Below are 19,320 nucleotides of genomic sequence, written 5' to 3' on the forward strand. Positions count from 1 at the left end.
CGTCAGATAATCTTCCTTCAAAACACAGTGTTCTCTAAAATCCCCTTCCTTCTTTTAGAAGGCACACTCAGTTCTGGAACAGAAGCTAGGAAACTAGCCTGAGACAATTAGTTTTCCCCTCCCCTTTTAATCTCTTGAGAAAGAGCTGCCAATTTTAGAAATTCCTCCTTTGATCAGAAGATAAAGCAGAACAATGCTGTAGCACTAAGCGGATTCCTAAGGGACATTTTTCAAGGGTGTGTAAAGCCTGCCTGGAAGTGTGTATACAAGGAGGGAGAAGGGGAGTTGGTGGAAATGGAAGGGTGGGTAGACTAGAGATGATAGTCACAGCAAGAAGGAATAATCATACAGTTGCTTCTAGATTCCATAGAGGAGCAACTCCAGTCAGTCTTACTTCCTGGGAGTCTTAGGCATGTATATTACAATGATTAAAGGGCTTCATCTAATTAACATCCTCCCTCAAAAAAAAAAAAAAAAAAAGGAAGAAAGAAAAAATCAGATTTATTTTTCACCGTTTGTCGGAGGTGACTTTTTGTTCTTGTTTTTACTGAAAATTACAAACTAGTCTATCACATTAAGATTGTGAATCTCTGAAAGGAGGTCTGTTTAAAAGATAAAAATACTATGGATTAGAGCTAGGACTAAGTTTGAATCATGCCGCCAACTTCACTGTCTGTAAAACGGGGGTAATTTTCCTATCTGTTTAACATGGCCATGTAATTTTTTTTTTAATGTAACACTTGAAGACTAAATATTTTATGAGCATAAGCTCATTCAATTCTCATGAGGAAGGTATTATTATGGAGATTGTATGTAAAGATATTTTGTGATGTAGAAAAGAGCCGTCTGGTTATGAGTTATCATTGGGCCACCTTCTCACCTGGCTGTTGTGAGGATTAAATATGATGCGAAAGCACTTTAAACACTCCACGTGATGGGCGGACTACTAATTACACACCCCGCAGCACCTGATCCACTGTGAGGAAACGGTAGACGCTGGTTGGAGTGAACGATTTTATATCTTCCCTGTTCCTTTCAATCCTCCAATCACAGGCTAATGTCCGCAGGCCTGGGGCCAAAACCACGAATCTGGGAGCTGCCGTCCGGATGGAGACGAGCGCAGAGTCCAAGAAGAGGGCACGGGAACAGTAAAGTAGTTCAGTGGCTGGGGGGCGCTTTGGACGCTGGGTTTGAGAGGTGGCCGACTGGGGTCCCCGGAGTCCCTCTCCTCTGGTCTGGGGCTGCACAAAGAGACATCCCAAGCCTGCTGGGCACTATACCCCAGGAGCCCGACTCATTCGCAGCTACCGGAGTAAGAGCCTCACGCGACTCACCCAAGCCCCGCCCACTACCTCAGGTAGGCCCTCCGCACCAGCCAATCCGAAAGAAGCCTGGGTGCGGAAGGCGGTGCTTTCCCGACCGGAAGTGACGTCTATGCTTGGCTGGCCGCGGTGTCCGCCGAAGCTCTCGGCAGCGGCTGAGGCGACTGAGTGGAAAATGGCTCGGATTTTTGCGGCTGTGGCGCCTTGGGTTGTGGTGGAGGCAGAGGCTCAGGCAGCGTGAGGTGAGGAACAGTAGGTGCGGCGGGGGCCGGAACCGGGGACCCTGCTCTCCAAAGGCGCTGAAGGGCCCCTGGGGTCTTGGATGGGAGAGTCTCTTGCCGCGGCCCCAAGTCCCCCGGGTGTCCGCTTCTGACCCTCCATCCCGTACTCTTGGCGCTGCCCCAGTCCGACTCACCTCTCCCTGGGCCTTGCTTCCATCCCGGCCGTTGCCAGCTTCCCCTCCGAAGGTGCCCGCATCCCACCAGGACCCTTTTGTCGGGGGTGGTGGGTGGAGGGGGCTCCTGGGAGTTAGTATTGTCCGAAAGGGCGAGGGGAAGCCACCCCCTTGTTCTCGGGACCGGGCTGGAGCCGCAGTGGCGGGTCCTATTCTCTGGTCGAATTGTTGAATTCTGCCGAGTGCGTGTGTTGCACTTCTCAGTTGTGAACCGTCCCCCGTCCCCTCCCCGCTTCTTTTCGCCTCCTTGTCCCATCTCCGGCTTTGGGGGCTACAGATCCTTTTTCTTCTCCACCCACCTCCCTTCCCCGGTTGCTTTTTTTTTTTTTTTTTTTGCCGCGAATCCAATCCACTTGCTTCAGGAAGACAGTATTATTTCTGTGTGTATTTAGCGCATCATCTTTCTGGGAGGGCGGTCAGATTAAAAATATTTGCCTAAGTCTTCTTGAGTGACGGAGGAACAATAAATAATTGAAGGAAAAAGAGCGCATGCTTTATGGTTTGGCTTTAAAAACGAGATTCTGCAGCTTTGGAGTTTTTTGGGGGGGCGGGTGGAGCAGGCAGTGCGGAGGGAAATGAGAAAGGAGAAAAATAAGGAGTAAAGTCTGGAGATAAGGAACGTGGATCCTTCTGTTAGTCTGATGGGAGTTCAGGTTGTAATTATATTTTTATTTTGAACAGTGGGTGTTGAATTGAGTGTAAAGAAGGAGACCTTTGTTTTTGAACAAGATTATTTATTAAAGCAGTACCCCCAAATCTTTGCAGGTTGGTGTCAGGCAGAAAGATGCTGTTGGAAAAATTGTGTAACATTGGTGCAGCAAAGCCACAGATTAGAAGAGATTCAGAAAAAAGAAAGCTATTCTTAGAAGAGTGGTGAAGGAAGGCTGTAGGGAGATCCAGGAACACTGATTCCAGGCTAGACTTTGTACCTTTGCCTCCTTGGCTTGTGGTTAAGTTTCCACATAAGACGCCTCTCAGCAACTCAGCCAGGGCTGGGGCTGATGCTCTTATTCAGAGGAGCAAATTAGACCGAAGTGCTTTAGTTGAGGTCTGTACTGTTGAAGATAACTGCTTGTTTAATATTATGATAGTCTTTAAGTACTGAAAAACATTTTGACTGGATTATTTAACTCAAACCTATTTCAAGAGTGATTTTACATAGGTACAAAGTACATATAGAGCTGCTTCAAGTAATTTTGCCTAAATTAGTAGATTCCAAACCAGTTTTTTTCTTAGGAAAGTCTCTGTTGTGTTGTGTTTTGTATGCATGTCGCTTGCAGTTTTTCTTGGCAAGCAATATATGTACATTGTTTTCATCCATAGATTTTACAGTTTTTTCTGTTTCATGGGATATAAAAGTTGGCATGCTTGCATTTAGGAATTCTAGAAACTATAACTTTATGTAATAATTAGTTGTATATTAAGCATATGATTCATTGTTTCTTCCTTCTGCTGTAAATGATTCTAAAATTTTCAATTAATTGAAGATTGGTACATCAGTTCCCATGTCCAGGAATCATTCTTTAATCTAGCCCAGTGTTTTTGCACTTAGTAAGCACATTCAGTAAATGAACTTATACCTAACCAAGAATGTTGAATTTCCCAAGAGTTCAGAGTTCTTATCAGAGCATTGGACCAAATTTTTCAGAGCAACAGGGCGAAGCAGTTTTTTTTTATGCTGTGTAACTTGTGTTTCTTTGATAGTATAAATTACCCATTTTATTATATTTGCCATATTCCAAAAATAATTTAAGGCATGTAAATTATAAAGGTGAATATTTCAGTACAGTTCATTTACTTGATTTGTGGTGTACCTGACTAAGGCTAAAAGTCCATTTTATGGAAGATCTGGTTGTATCCAGAGGGCCTACAGGGTGCCTGGTACAGCAGTGGTTCTAGGAATAGAAAAACGAATGAGATAGTACTTGTCCTCAATAAGTTCTCTAGTCCATTTGGGGAGACAAACACAAATTATAACAGTATGGATATAATGGCATGTAAGGATGGTGGATCCAAAATACTAAGAATGATATGATCACCTGGCTTGAGAGATGGAGAGAGAATGAGTGCATCTGATGAGGATGGAGGTGCTCAAATTGAGTATTAAAGGATTAATTCTTTTTGTTAATGAGGGAAAGTTAGACGTTATCAGCTTCCAGACCCTGCCGAAATACTACCAAGCTGTTTAATACCTCTGGTATCTTGTTTCTTTCATGTGAGAGTTGGACTACATCTAAATCACTGCTGTTTAGTAGAAATATTAAATGAGAGCCACGTAGGTAAGGTATTTTACATTTTCTTGGTAAATCTTTGAAATCTGGTGTTCATTTTACACTTAGAACACATCTTACTTTGGACTAACTACTTGTCAAGCTCTCAGTAGCTGTTGTGTTTATTGTTTAATTGGTAAGTCGTGCCCACTACTCTTTTGGGATCCCATGGACTGTAGCCTGCCAGACTCCTCTGTCCATGGGATTTCCCAGGCAAGAACACTGGAATGGGTTGCCATTTCTTTCCCCAGGGGATCGTCCCTACTCAGGGATTGAACCCGAGTGTCCTGCATTGGCAGGTGGACTCTTTACCATTGAGCCATCTGGGAAGCCCTGTTTGTGTTTAGCATATACAATACTGGACAATACAGTTCAAGAATATGAAAATTCTGCTTTTCTGTCTCGGATTCTTGCTTGAAAAGAGAAAACAACTCCTATGAGAATAGTATAAATGTAGTCATTTATAATTTCTACTCCTTTTGATAGTATTCATACATGCCTTTAGATTGGAATTATACTTGAAAATGATTTGCTAAAAAAAAAAAAGAAGAAGAAGAAATTGATTTGCTATAGGATATCGTTCAGGTTGTTCATAGAGTTTTTGTTGGGACTGTTTTCCCTGTGTCTGGTGCAGTCAGGTTTTGAAACATCTTTCTTTTGTGCTTTTATGTATACTTTGTATCTCTCTTGGTCTCTGCAGTCTGTTCTTTATAACAAGTGATGGATTCAAAGCACAGTGAGAGAATGTACATGGACATTTTGCTGCTGCTGCTAAGTCGCTTCAGTCCTGTCCGACTCTGTGCGACCCCATAGACGGCAGCTGACCAGGCTCTCCGGTCCCTGGGATTCTCCAGGCAAGAACACTGGAGTGGGTTGCCATTTCCTTCTCCAATGCATGAAAGTGAAAAGTGAAAGTGAAGTTGCTCAGTCTTGTCTGACTCTTAGCGACCCCATGGACTGCAGCCCACCAGGCTCCTCCATCCATGGAATTTTCCAGGCAAGAGTACTGGAGTGGGGTGCTATTGCGAATGGAGATTTGTACAATTTTAAACAACTTTTTGGATTTCTTAAAAACATTTAAAAAATATTTTTATTTATTTATTTTTGGCTGTACTGGGTCTTTGTCGCTGTGCAGGCTTTTCTCTATTTGCGGCAAGTGGGAGCTAGTCTCTAGTTGCGGTGCAAGGGCTCCTCACTGCGGTGGCCTCTTGTCGCTAAGCATGGCTCTAGGGTATGTATGTTGCAGCTCTGGGGTCTAGAGCACAGTTCAATAGGCTCAGTAGTGGCGCACGGGCAGAGTTGCTCTGTAGCATGTGGAGTCTTCCTGGACCAGGGATTGAACCTGTGTCTCCTGCATTGGCAGGCAGATTCTTTACCACTAAGCAGCCACCAGGGAAGCCCAGAGTTTCTTAAATTTTTTAATTCAGCTATTTGGGTACAAAAGTGAATGGGGTATTTAAACACTCTTGATTGTAATAGATTTGAAGGCAATTATTTAGCAGAGTATTTATCTTTTCACCTTGAGAATGAATTAATATACTATAAAATTGACAACCCTATTGTTAAACACATAGCTTTCATTAGTCTTATAATACAAAAGTTACCTTATTGATGAATAAATGATGTACAACGCTGATTCATTTAATTTGTTGTGCATTGAGTTTGGTTTTAAAAAAAAATAGGCTTATTTTAGTCATGATAACTATGACTAACAATGATAAAGTAAATAACGTCCTTACATTTGTGTTGATTGATGATTACAGAGCCTTTAATTCTCCCCCTCCACCAGCCTTATTCTTTGTGAAGTAAATAGAGCAGGTATTTTTTTCATTTTCTTGAAGAGGAAAATGAGACCCAGTGAAGCTGTGACTTGTTTTGGATAATACATTACAGATACTGCTTGAACATAGCAGGCTTACAATGCTAGCCCAGAGTTCTCTTCATTGCATCTCTTCTATGGTGCTCGAGTGTTTAGATACATAGCCCTTAACAGATTTTGGAGTGTATTGATGGGTAATTCCTGCCTTGAAGCAGAAAGTAGTTTAGTTATTAAAAAATTATTAATGGGAAAGAAAAATGTAAGGGGTGGTATTGTTGTTTAGTCGCTAAGTCGTACCCAACTCTTTTGCCACCCTATGGACTGCAGCCTGCCAGACTCCTTTGTCCATGGGATTTCCCAGGCAAGAATACTGGAGTGGGTTACCACTATGGTTTAGTTACACTTAAAATTGGGCTTCCGTCGTAGCTCAGGTGGTAAAGAGTCTGACTGCAATGCAGGAGAACTGGGTTTGATCCCTGGGTTGGGAAGATTCCCCTGGAGAAGGAAATGGCAACCCACTCCAATATTCTTGCCTGAAGAATCCCATGAACAGAGGAGCCTGGCTGGCTGCAGTCTATGGGGTCGCAAGAGTCGGACGTGACTGAGCAACTAAGCGCACGCACACACACTTAAAATAGATGAGAGTTAACTAGGCAAGATTTTTTATTTTGAGCAAAGAATTTAGATTTTAAACTATTATTGTAGGAAGAAAGTGATGAAGTGTCAAGGACAGAGCTATATCAGTGTTCAGGGAACAACTTGGGGAAAACTTAGATAAGAGAAGAAATTTAGCTTTAAGGAAGGATTTGCATGGCTCATTTAAAAACATAAAAACGGGGGGCCGCCTGCACGCGGGGTGTGTGAGGACGCGCTCCCCGGTCGTGGAGTGCTTGAGCTCAGAAGCGGTGGCTGTGGTACCTGCTGCTGCCACCCGTGCGGACGCAGAGCATCGGACGTGAGCGCTGTCGAGTGGGGCTGGAAGGTGAAGCTATGATGGCCATCAGTGAAAATATTCTCTTTGGAATGGGAAATCCTCTTCTTGACATCACTGCTGTAGTGGATAAGGATTTCCTTGGTAAGTATTCTCTTAAACCTAATGACCAGATTTTGGCTGAAGAGAAACATAAGGAACTGTTTGATGAACTTGTAAAAAAATTCAAAGTTGAATATCATTCTGGTGGCTCTACCCAGAATTCAATTAAAGTGGCCCAGTGGATGATTCAGCAGCCACACAAAGCAGCAACATTTTTTGGATGCATTGGGATAGATACATTTGGGGAGATCCTGAAGAAAAAAGCTGCTGAAGCCCATGTGGATGCTCATTACTATGAACAGAATGAGCAGCCAACAGGAACTTGTGCTGCATGCATCACTGGTGGCAACAGCTCACTTGTAGCTAATCTTGCTGCTGCCAACTGTTACCAAAAGGAAAAACATCTTGATATGGAGAAAAACTGGATATTGGTGGACAAAGCGAGAGTTTATTATATAGCAGGTTTTTTCCTCACAGTTTCTCCAGAGTTGGTTTTAAAAGTGGCTCACCATGCTTCTTGAAACAACAGAATTTTCACTTTGGATCTGTCTGCACCATTTATTAGTCAGTTCTACAAGGAATCATTGATGAAAGTTATGCCTTTTGTTGACATACTTTTTGGAAATGAGGTGGAAGCTGCCACTTTTGCTAGAGAGCAAGGCTTTGAGACTGAAGACATTAAAGAAATAGCCAGAAAGACAGGCTCTGCCAAAAGTCAACTCAAAGAGGCAGCGAATCGTGATTTTCACCCAAGGGAGAGAGGACACCATACTGGCTACAGAAAGTGAAGTCACCACTTTTGCTGTCTTGGATCAAGACCAGAAAGAAATTGTCGATACCAGTGGAGCTGGAGATGCATTTGTTGGAGGTTTTCTGTCTCAGCTGGTCTCTGACAAGCCCCTAACTGAATGCATCTGTGCTGGCCACTATGCTGCAAGTGTCATAATTAGGAGGACTGGCTGCACCTTTCCTGAGAAGCCAGACTTCCACTGATGGAAAAGCATGAAACTGCATCCCAGGAGTACAGACACTGCCTTGATTGTTTCCTGAGAATTCCCATATTAATAAAGAAGAAAATGCCACCTTTCCTACTATAATAATGTTGAATCTTAATATAGGGGGTACAGTAATACACAATAGAATCTTTATTCTCTCAACAACCTAAAGTAGGAGGTTTATTTCCATAGTCTGATAGTGCCAGGTAAATGTCAATTAAACAGAAATATAGTATTTCAATTGAAATTTTTGTTTCATTTTCCATTACATTGTAAATTCATGTGTACTAAGCAAAGTGATCATTTTTTTACATTTCTGCTTTGAATGCAGATGCAATTTAATAGAATAGATTTTTTTAAAGGAATTAAAGATAATACATAAATCTTTAGCTTTTATACAAGTATATTTAATTCAGAAGTGTTTGTACACATATACACACACATGTGTTCATATATGTACCACATATATACATGACAAATGGTTAAGGTACAGAAATATTTATCTTTCCAAGTTATGCCAAGTAATTTCATCAGTGTGTACTCAAATATGTAATAAATTTTGGATAATTAATTTGCCAAATTATAAGCTATATTAAAATATTCAAGTCATAATCTTATATTTACTTATGGTACTCTGTATTTGATACAAATAAAAACTTGTCATAAAGGGAAAAAAAAACATAAAAACAACACAGGTGAAGTAGGAGATGAGGATAAATAGACATCTGCAATAAATATTTAGAGGCCAGTGGTCAGAATTTTTATATTATTTGGATGATTCAGGAAATCTTAGCATGTACTCTAAACTTGTGGCTTGAGTAGTGTGGAAGACATGGCTAAGAGTATGGAAAGACAGGTTGTTGACTAATGAGCAGCAGAGTAATTTGAGTTCCTATTGTGAAATCAGTAGGGATTTGATAAGAATTTTACTATGAGAAAAGAATAGGCAGTGTTCATAAAGGAGAATTGGTTTAAAAATTTGCAGTATGGGAAATTCTAATTGAAACAGGTAATTTTTAGAAGTATTTTCCTATAAAAAAACTGAAATTGACAATTTACTTTCAGAAAATGCTCAGAGAAACAGGAAGATGTTAAGTATTGTTAAAGTTCTACTGTGGAGTGGGAGGAAAAAGCAGACGATCTTTCTAGATAAAAGGGGAAAATGAGAAGAGACAATAGAAGGAAGTCAAAGATAAGGGGTACTTACCTTCTGGTGAGGTGGGAAAAGAACTTGGATATTGTTGGGAGAGCTACATCCCATTGGGCTTCCCTTGTAGCTCAGTTGGTATAGAATCTGAAAGCAATGCAGGAGACCTGGGTTCAATCCCTGGGTTGCGAAGATTCCCTGGAGAGGGAAATGGCAGCCCACTCTGGTATTCTTGCCTGGAGAATCCCATGGACAGAGGAGCCTGGCAGGCTATACCATTTATGGGATCGAAAGAGTCAGACACGACTGAGCAACTAAGCACAAAGCATCAATACCTGTCTAATTAGGGAATGGGAGAATACTTTTTCAAATGTTTTATTTGCAGTTTTGGAAATCATACAAAGCAGGTATACACCCCACCCCAGCCCCCATAAACTCTGAAGGAGTTGCTGCTGCTGCTGCTGCTAAGTCACTTCAGTCGTGTCCGACTCTGTGCGACCCCATAGACGGCAGCCCACCAGGCTCCCCCGTCCCTGGGATTCTCCAGGCAAGAACACTGGAGTGGGTTGCCATTTCCTTCTCAATGCATGAAAGTGAAAAAGTGAAAGTGAAGTCGCTCAGTTGTGTCCGACTCTTATCGACCCCATGGACTGCAGCCCACCAGGCTCCTCCATCCATGGGATTTTCCAGGCAAGAGTACTGGAGTGGGGTGCCATTGCCTTCTCCACCCCAGCCCCCATAACTCTGACGGAGTTACCTGTAATTAAAACCATAGTGCTGTGAGTAGCCATAACCAGATTGATTTATTAAATCACTTTGTATGTGTTCATAATGTAATTTATAACTGTTCTGACTTTTCTTTTTTGTTTAGTGTGTACGTGAATTGAGCAAAGCACTCTTTGGCTTGAGAATGTAGCCTGCTTTCATCTGACTAGATTGCATGATGATATTTATCAGACTAGAATTCTGCGTATATTAAAATACATGACATGAGATTGTAGCTGTTCAGGTTTTTTTTTTAAAGACAGTTATTAATATATAATTTACTTATAGTAAAATGCATCTGTTTTGGGTGTACAACGCTATTGTTGTTGCTAAGTCACTTCAGTCGTGTCCTAATGTGTGTGACTCCATAGACGGCAGCCCACCAGGCTCCCCCGTCCCTGGGATTCTCCAGGCAAGAACGCTGGAGTGGGTTGCCATTTCCTTCTCCAATGCATAAAAGTGAAAATTGAAAGGGAAGTTGCTCAGTCGTGTCCGACTCTTTGCGACCCCACAGACTGCAGCTTACCAGACTCCTCCGTTCGTGGGATTTTCCAGGCAAGAGTACTGGAGTGGGGTGCCATCGCCTTCTCCGAAGATGCTATAAGTTATAAGAAATAGTAACAGTATGTAACTGCCTCTACCACAGTTAAAATATGAAATAATTGCATCACTTTAGAAAGTGTCCTTATGCCCTTTGTAAATTGGTCCCTTCCACTCACCCTCCAGTCTCTGGCAGCAACAGATTTTTCTTTTGCATTTCTATAGTTTTGCATTCCAAGAATGGCATATAAAATTGGCATCATCCTATACCTATGGTCTTCTGAATCTGGCTTCTTTCACTTAGCATGTTTTGAGATTCAATATACCCTTTCAACAAAAAGCCAAATTTTTATAACAGTTTTAGACTACAGAAAAATTGTTAAGATAGTACAGAGAATCCTGACAAACTCTGGACCTGGTTTCCTGTATTACTTTTTATGTATGTAAACTATATTTGCTAACTGTCAAGAACAAGATTCTAGAATTAAGTTTTTTGTGTGGAAGGTGTGTGAAGGTTTCTGTCAAGATAACTATCTAATAACTTTTTATTGTTAACTATATATACCAAAATTTGTCATTTAATCATTTTTAAGTGTATATTTCAGTGACATTATATTTACGATGTTAATGCAGCCATCACCGCTTTCTATTTCCAAAGTTTTTCATCACCCCAAACAGATACTCTGTACCATTAACTACCCAGTCCCTTTCTTCCTGCTGCTGCTGCTAAGTCACTTTAGTCGTGTACAACTCTGTGCGACCCCATAGACGGCAGCCCACCAGGCTCCCCGTCCCTGGGATTCTCCAGGCAAGAATACTGGAGTGGGTTGCCATTGCCTTCTCCACCTCTTCTTCCTAGCTCCTGGTAATTGCTAATCTACTTTTCTGTCTCTTTGACTTTACTTAATTGCCAGGGTATGGAGGCAACCTCAACTGCCAGTCAACAAATGAATGGATAAAGATACTCTGTGTGTGTGTGTGTGTGTACCCACCATGGAATACTACTTGGGCATAAGGAAATTTTGTCATTTGTAACAATATGGATAGACTTGGCAGATATTATGTTAAGTGAAATAAACCAGACAGAGAAAGACACATATATATCACTTAAATGTAGTATCTAAAAATTCAACAAACTATTGAATACAACAAAAAAAGAAACAGACTCACAGATATAGAGAACAAATAAGTGGTGAAGGGCAACATGAGGGTAGAGGATTGAGTGTTACAAACTATTATGTATAAAATAAGCTATAAGGATATATTGTACAATACAGGGAATATAGCCAATATTCTATAATAACTATAGAGTATAACCTTTAAATAATGTGGGGACTTCTCTGGTGGTCCAATGGTTTGGACTCTATTGTCACTGCTGAGAGCTCGGGTTCAATCCCTGGTCAGGGAACTAAGATCCCACAGACCACACGGAGTTTTGGGCCAAAAAAATGGGGAAAAAACAAATTGTGAATCACTATATTGTATACCTGTAACTTATGTAATATCATACATCAACTATACTTCAATTTTTTTTTAAAGTGTTAAAATGTGGCTGCAACATTTTATATTCCTATTGGCAAAGTGTGAGGGTTTCAGTTTCTCTATATCCTTGTCAATGCTTCTTTTCCTTTATTTATTTATATTGAACTATAGTTGATTTACAATCTTGTGTTAACTTCAGGTGTATGTGGTTATCTTCCCTGGTGGCTCAGCAGTAAAGAATCTGCCTGCCAACACAGGAGATGTGGATTTGATCCCTGGTTGGGGAACATCCCCTGGAGAAGGAAGTGGCTACCCACTCCAGTATCCTTGCCTGGAAAAATCTCATAAACAGAGAATCCTGGTGGGCTGCAGTCCATGGGGTTGCAAAGAGTCAAGCATGACTTAGTGACTAAATAACAATGTACAGTTATACACACACACACACACACACACACACATATATTCTTCAGGTTCTCTTCCCTTCAGTTCAGTTCAGTTCAGTCACTCAGTCGTGTCCGACTCTTTGCGACCCCATGAATCGCAGCACGCCAGGCCTCCCTGTCCATCACCAACTCCCGGAGTTCACTCAGACTCACATCCATCGAGTCAGTGATGCCATCCAGCCATCTCATCCTCTGTTGTCCCCTTCTCCTCCTGTCCCCAATCCCTCCCAGCATCAGAGTCTTTTCCAATGAATCAGCTCTTCGCATGAGGTGGCCAAAGTACTGGAGTTTCAGCTTCAGCATCATTCCCTCCGAAGAAATCCCAGGGCTGATCTCCTTCAGAATGGACTGGTTGGATCTCCTTGCAGTCCAAGGGACTCTCAAGAGTCTTCTCCAACACCACACTTCAAAAGCATCAATTCTTTGGTGCTCAGCTTTCTTCACAGTCCAACTCTCACATCCATACATGAACACTGGAAAAACCATAGCCTAGACTAGACAGACCTTTGTTGGCAAAGTAATGTCTCTGCTTTTCAATATACTATCTAGGTTGGTCATAACTTTTCTTCCAAGGAGTAAGTGTCTTTTAATTTCATGGCTGCAGTCACCATCTGCAGTGATTTTGGAGCCCCAAAAAATAAAGTCTGACGCTGTTTCCACTGTTTCCCCATCTATTTCCCTTGAAGTGATGGGACCAAATGCTATGATCTTCGTTTTCTGAATGTTGAGCTTTAAGCCAGCTTTTTCACTTTCCTCGTTCACCTTCATCAAGAGGCTTTTTATTTCCTCTTCACTTTCTGCCATAAGGGTGGTGTCATCTGCATATCTGAGGTTATTGAAAAATACTGAGTGTAGTTCTCTGTGCTGTATAAGTAGGTCTTGGTTGATTGTCTATCCTTTTTAAAAATTATAGTCATTCTAGTAGGTGTGAAATGGTATCTCATTGTGGTTTTGATTTGCATTTGGGTAAACTCCAGGAGTTGGTGATGGACAGGGAGGCCTGGTGTGCTGCGATTCATGAGGTTGCAAAGAGTCAGACATGAGCGACTGAACTGAATGAACTGAACTGAACTGAATGAGTAGTGGTGTTGAGCATCTTTTTATATGCTTATTAGCAATAAGCAGCCTTTTTTTTTTTTGGAATCTTAACCACTGGACCACCAGGGAAGTTCCTAAGCTACCTTTCAGGTAGCTGAACTAAGCTACCTTTGGTCTAATATTTGAACAAATGTAATGAAAAGACTCTGATGCTGGGAGGGATTGGGGACAGGAGGAGAAGGGGATGACGGAGGATGAGGTGGCTGGATGGCATCACTGACTTGATGGACGTGAGTCTGAGTGAACTCCGGGAGTTGGTGATGGAAAGGGAGGCCTGGCGTGCTGCGATTCATGGAGTCGCAAAGAGTCGGACACGACTGAGCGACTGAACTGAATGTATTTTTTAAATGCCTTTTATATATATTATATATGTATATAATATTATTATATATATATTATTTTATCTGATCCTGACAACACTATATCTGTACTTTACATATGAGAAAACTAAGAAAAAGACAGATTAAGTAAATTATTTAGGAATACACAGTTAATAAGAAGGATTTATGATATTTGAGCTTGGGTCTACTCAAAAAAAATGCAACTTCATTTTTTCTTCTTTGTTATCACTTGTTTTTATAAAACTAGTAATTTTCATGCATTACTTGAAAAAAATTACATATTTCAAAATGTAATTACATTACATTTCACAAAAACTTGTGAAAACAAGTTTTTGTTAGCCATAGAAATTGACAGTTTGGGAGAAAAATTTCAGAAGTATTCACGTCATTTTCATTATTATTCCTTATTTGGGGGCTCTCAGTTGTATTTTTTCCTACCTTAAACCATGTTGGAAATGGAAGCATATACCATAACAACACAAAAAGCTTACTGTTATTTGCTATGTTGGAATTGGGGTAATATCAGAGTATATTTAATGATTCATGTTAAATGAATGAACAATAAAGTAGTCCAAAGTTCACTAATTATCTTCACAAAGCAGTACTACTGTTGGGATTCTGGGTTAGATTGAAAACTGCTTTGTCAGTAAAGTGTCTTTGTACAGGACCTCTTGCTAATAACAGTATTTCCCTCTCTGTCCCCCTCCCAAACACACACAGTGATACACATATGCAGATACAGAAAGTTGCTCTGGGCGAATTCTCTGATTGTGAATCTCCTATGTGTAGAATGCGCTAAGGGCTGAAGGTGATACAATGACTGCCAGTGCTTATTAGACTCCAGTGTAGCTGTTGCTTTTTGTCAAAATGGAATAATTAAGCCCTTTATTAGTTGTTTATAATCCTTGGGCAAAGCATAATTGTAAGTGTGGTATAGAGGTTAAAGAATACAAGATCCAGGCTAAGGCCATACATCTTTAAACTTGTGGAGAACCTTGGGAAGACTGTTAACTTTTCTCCATGACTTCACTGGTTTCTTATGTCCAGGTTATGGCTCCAGTTTCATCTTTTCCCTCATTCCACTATTAAAAATACTATCCCCTATCTAAATCACTCTCTATCATGCTACTTTCCCCCCCCACTTTATTTACTATCTAAACTTCTTTTCATTTGTTTAAACAAAGCCACTTATTTCCAGAATTGTCATTCTAATTCAGGTTATTGCTAATTTTTTCCTATACCGGTTCAGTTGTTTGTTAATTGGTTTCCTGGTTTCTGTTTTTGTTTTTCTTACATCTGTTTTTTGCAGAGCAAATAGAGATCTTTGAACAATGCAAATCAGATCACGTGAATGTCTGTGCATAAAACATACCTTCAGCTTCTTAATCTAATAATTGAGTATACTGGTTTTCCCCTCCTTGGAGGTATATTAAGTTTGACTATAAAAGTTCATATTGGTAGATGGAAATTTTAGGTTTTTTTTTTTTTTTTAGAGAGGATTTTTAGGTGGAGAGAAATTGAGCTTGATGGTTTAACTTATTCTTAATTTTTACTTAAAAAATTTCACTAAAAATCTACAGAGTAAAATTAAGTTAGGTTGAAATGAAGAAGTTTGATTGTGGCATACCCTAAACCTAGAAATATAACTCTACACATTTAACATATTTAAATTTGGAGAAAAATGATTAAACTGTACCAGAGAAATTATTATCGAAACCTCCCTGGTTTCTTTAGGAACAGGCTCTGTAGATAACTATATTGATTTGACCTAAACTCCACCATCTATGGGGTCGCACAGAGTCGGACACGACTGAAGCGACTTAGCAGCAGCAGCAGTAGCAGCCACCAATGTCAGTAAAAACTGAAGCCATTTCTTTCAAGTAGTTTAATCTACATTCCTCTGCAACCCCATTAGATTAATTCTCTGGTATATTTTTATCCTATTGGGCTTCACTCAAATTTGTTTGACTGATGACCTGCTTCACTTATAGAAAGTTCTTGGTCATTTTCTCTTCAAATATTTGTTCTGTTCAGTCTCTCCTCGCCTGGGACTCCAATTACATGCACAGTGAAAGTTACTCAGTTGTGTCCAACTCTTTGCGACTCCATGGACTGTAGTCTGCCAGGCTCACCTGTCCATGGAATTCTCCAGGCAAGAATACTGGAGAAGAGAACTGGGTAGCCATTCCCTTCTCCAGGGGATCTTCCCAACCCAAGGATTGAGCCCAGGTCTCCTGCATTGCAGGGGGATTCTTTACCGTTTGAGCTACCAGGAAAACCCAAGAATACTGGAGTGGGTAGCCGTTCCTGTCTCCAGGAGATCTTCGCAACCCAGGGATCGAACCCAGGTCTCCTGCATTACAGGTGGATTCTTTACTAGCTGAGGTACCAGGGAACCCCCCAATTACATGTATGTTAGACCATTTGAAATTGTCCGGTAGAATTCCAGCATTCTATTTTACTTCTCCTCCTTTTTTCTCTTTTAGTTGGAATATTTTCTATTGATTTGTCTTTGAGTTTGCCAGTCTTCTTTGTTGTTAAGTCCATGTAATTAATTCTTCATTTCTGATACATTTTTATTTCCTAATATATTTTTTGGGTTCTTCCTTTAAAAAAAAAAAAGTGTATTACTCTGCTGAAATTTTCCCCTGCTTCATGTGTATCATCTATCTTTTCTGCTAAATTTAGCATTTTCATCCAGATTACTTTAAAAGTTCTCATTTGACAATTTCAACATTTGGGCCTATCTGTGTCTGCTTATTTTGACTGCCTCTTGCATGGGCCACATTTTCTTGTTTGTCTTGTAATCTTTGATTACATGCCAGACAGCTTGTCTAAATTTGGATCCTGAAATTTATTTATTACTTACTTAATATTTACCTTCAAAATACTCTTTATTTTGTCAGGCCACTAAATTGATAGTCTGATTTATAAGTCAGAGGGGTCTGTGCTTTGTTGCAGCTTTTAATTTGATTCGGTTCACTACTGCATTGAAATAGTTTGGGGCAGAATCATAACTTTCTCTTGAGTAGAATTTGAGATCTGAGCATTGTCTTGATTCCAGAGATTGGTTTTGTAGCCTTGCTGCCAGCTGTTTAGGTTGCTGGGAGTCTCTGTTGTCTAGTCCTGCTTTCTGTGTCTCATTGGATCTCTGCTTTGTTTCCGTTATCCCAGCTTCTGGAGGGCAGCTGTCTTAGAGTGTGCAAAAGTCTAGGATGCCTTGGAGGGCTTTTTCTTAGCTCTCTGCCATGTCCAGAGCCATCGGTAGCTGGAAACTTGGAGAGCTCTGATAGGTTTCTCCCTGCTCACCTCCCCAGTCCTTTTTGGCAAGTGGCTGCCTTGTACTTTACGGAGGCCCACACACCTCACCAGGGGATCTCTTTCAGCTTTTCTGTCCTGCTCCCAGCTTTTCAGTGTGCTACCTATGCATTTAGTAAAGCCCCATGGGAAAGAGTTGATGAGTGGGTATAGACTTGTTCCATGTCTGGGGTTCCATGTAATTCTTTATCTAGTATTTTAGACCACTCTGCCTTGCCTCTATCACTCCTCTGAATTCTAAACTGTCATGCTGGCCTCCATGTGATTGTTAGAAGTCTGGCTTATTTCACTTTAATCCTGTCTACAGTGCATTCTTCTCTCCCTGCTGTGTTAGGGTTGGGAGTAGTGATGGGCCTAATTTGAAGGGTTTATCACTTTCTGGAATTTAATTCATTTGGTTTTTTAATGTTCTCTACTCTCTGATGTCTTAAAACTATTTTTTTTAAAGCATTTTTGGCTTGATTTTCATTGTTAGGGTGAGAGTGACAGTCTCTTGCCACTTTGTGTATTCTAGTAAGAGAAAATTTATATTACGTATTTATGACATTCATTTTAAAATAGTAAAGCTTGAAATATCTAAAACTCTACCAAGGTTTAGATGAAAGTGAAAGTGTTAGTCGCTCATCACGTCTGACTCTTTATGACCCCATGAACTGTAGCTCACCAGGCTCCTCTGTCCATGGGATTCTCCAGGCAAGAATACTGGGTTGGGTTTCCACAGGCAGGTTCTTTACCATCTGAGTCTACTTTCTATCATTGGCTCTTCCCAGTCCTCCATTTTCAGGTATTCTCTTAGTAATTCCTTACCTCTGTCACCTCAGTCTGCTAAGGTAACTCTTCCTTTCCAAGTCAGACCCATGCATCTGTTGCTTCTGATTCTCTTATTCATCTGCACCCAGTGTCTGAGCTAGTACTAATATTTATCTTCTATCTCTTGTGCCTTTCAGTCTTTGTGCCCTGAATCCTCTTCAACCTACCACATGTTGAAATTGCTTCCCATTTTCAACAGCCATTCCTGATACCTCCTCCTATCTATCTAGTTCCCTTTACTGTCAAAGAATATGCCCTTTTTACATGTAATTCCTTGCTTTTTCAGTTTTCATACCTGTCTAAATCACTAATGAGAGTCTGAGAGTGGGAAATTAGGAGTGACTGCTAATGGGTAAGAGTTATACTGGGGGGTGATGAGAATGTACTGAAGTCTGATAGTGATGATGGTCACACAACTCTGAATATATCAAAAATAACTATGGATGAATTTTATAAGTTAATTACATATCAGTAAAGTTGTTAAGATAATCCCAAATGAGGTTTTAAATCTAGTTTTTTCAGTCCTCATTCTGTATCAGTCTCTGTAGCTTCTCCATTTTAGGACATCCTGTTCCCTTAGTTTTCTGTTACCAGTCTTTACACCTATCTGTTATTTTCTTTTGACCTTTTGTTTCCTGTTTAAGTATTTGTGGCCCTCATGATTTCTCTTTTTCTCTCTTCACCCTGAACATTATCTCCATGCAGTCTCAATTACTTTCATGACTTCAGGCCTTTAGTTTTACATAGATAACAGCTAAAGGTCATCTCTAAATTGCTCTGTTGAGCCCAAGGCCAGTATTTTAAGTCAGCAAGCAGACATGAACTGTACATCCCACATGTACTTAAAATAATAATGTGTTTCAGTCTGTCTAAAAAGCATGTGGCTCTGAAGAACAGTTCTGAAAATATGTACACATGATTTTCTTCCCTCAGAGAAAGAAATTCATGGTTGTTATTTGCCACATTTGAGATGATTTCTAAGTACTTTAAATGAAAACAAATGCAACAAGAGTGGATTAAAAATCTGTTGTGTCTCTTAGGTTAAAATGTTTGTTTTGAGTATATTTTTGTGTACTCTTGAGTATGTTACAGAATACCGAAGACACTCCCCAGTGAAGAACTGCTTCTTGCTTGTCCCAAGACTGTTCTAGGTGCTTAGGGATATGAATGTGAATCCAGAAGTTAAATTCCAGCTTCATGAAATTTGTAGTCTAGTGGGGAAACATATATAATAAAATAAGTAACATATGCAATATATAGGATGGTACTATGTGCTAAGAAGAAAATAAGTAAACTGCATAGGCAGTTGAGTTAGAGAACATTGGGTTATAACTAGGTTATCAGGGAAGACTTTAATCATATGTTACCTTCTCGATGGAAGACTTGAAGGAGGTGAAGAGGGAGCCATTCAGCTCTCCAGGGGAAAAACAGTCCAGTCAGAGGAAGCAAAAGAGCAAAAGCTCTGAGTGAGAGGCATATGTGT

General features: G+C 40.4%; 1 protein-coding gene and 1 pseudogene across 1 annotated transcript in view; both read left to right on the forward strand.

The window, feature by feature from the left end:
• The first annotated feature begins 1,475 nt into the window (after positions 1–1,475).
• The window catches only part of PIK3C2A (phosphatidylinositol-4-phosphate 3-kinase catalytic subunit type 2 alpha), a 108,922-nt gene continuing 91,077 nt past the window's right edge, over positions 1,476–19,320 (forward strand). Inside the window, exon 1 of the mRNA XM_061440674.1 lies at positions 1,476–1,564. The gene's annotated coding sequence lies outside the window, so the exon portion shown is untranslated. The remainder of the gene's footprint in view (positions 1,565–19,320) is intronic.
• Positions 4,559–8,134, forward strand: LOC133261901 (adenosine kinase-like; annotated as a pseudogene).

Source organism: Bos javanicus, chromosome 15 (assembly GCF_032452875.1).
Source record: "Bos javanicus breed banteng chromosome 15, ARS-OSU_banteng_1.0, whole genome shotgun sequence".
Taxonomy (NCBI): Eukaryota; Metazoa; Chordata; class Mammalia; order Artiodactyla; family Bovidae; genus Bos; species Bos javanicus.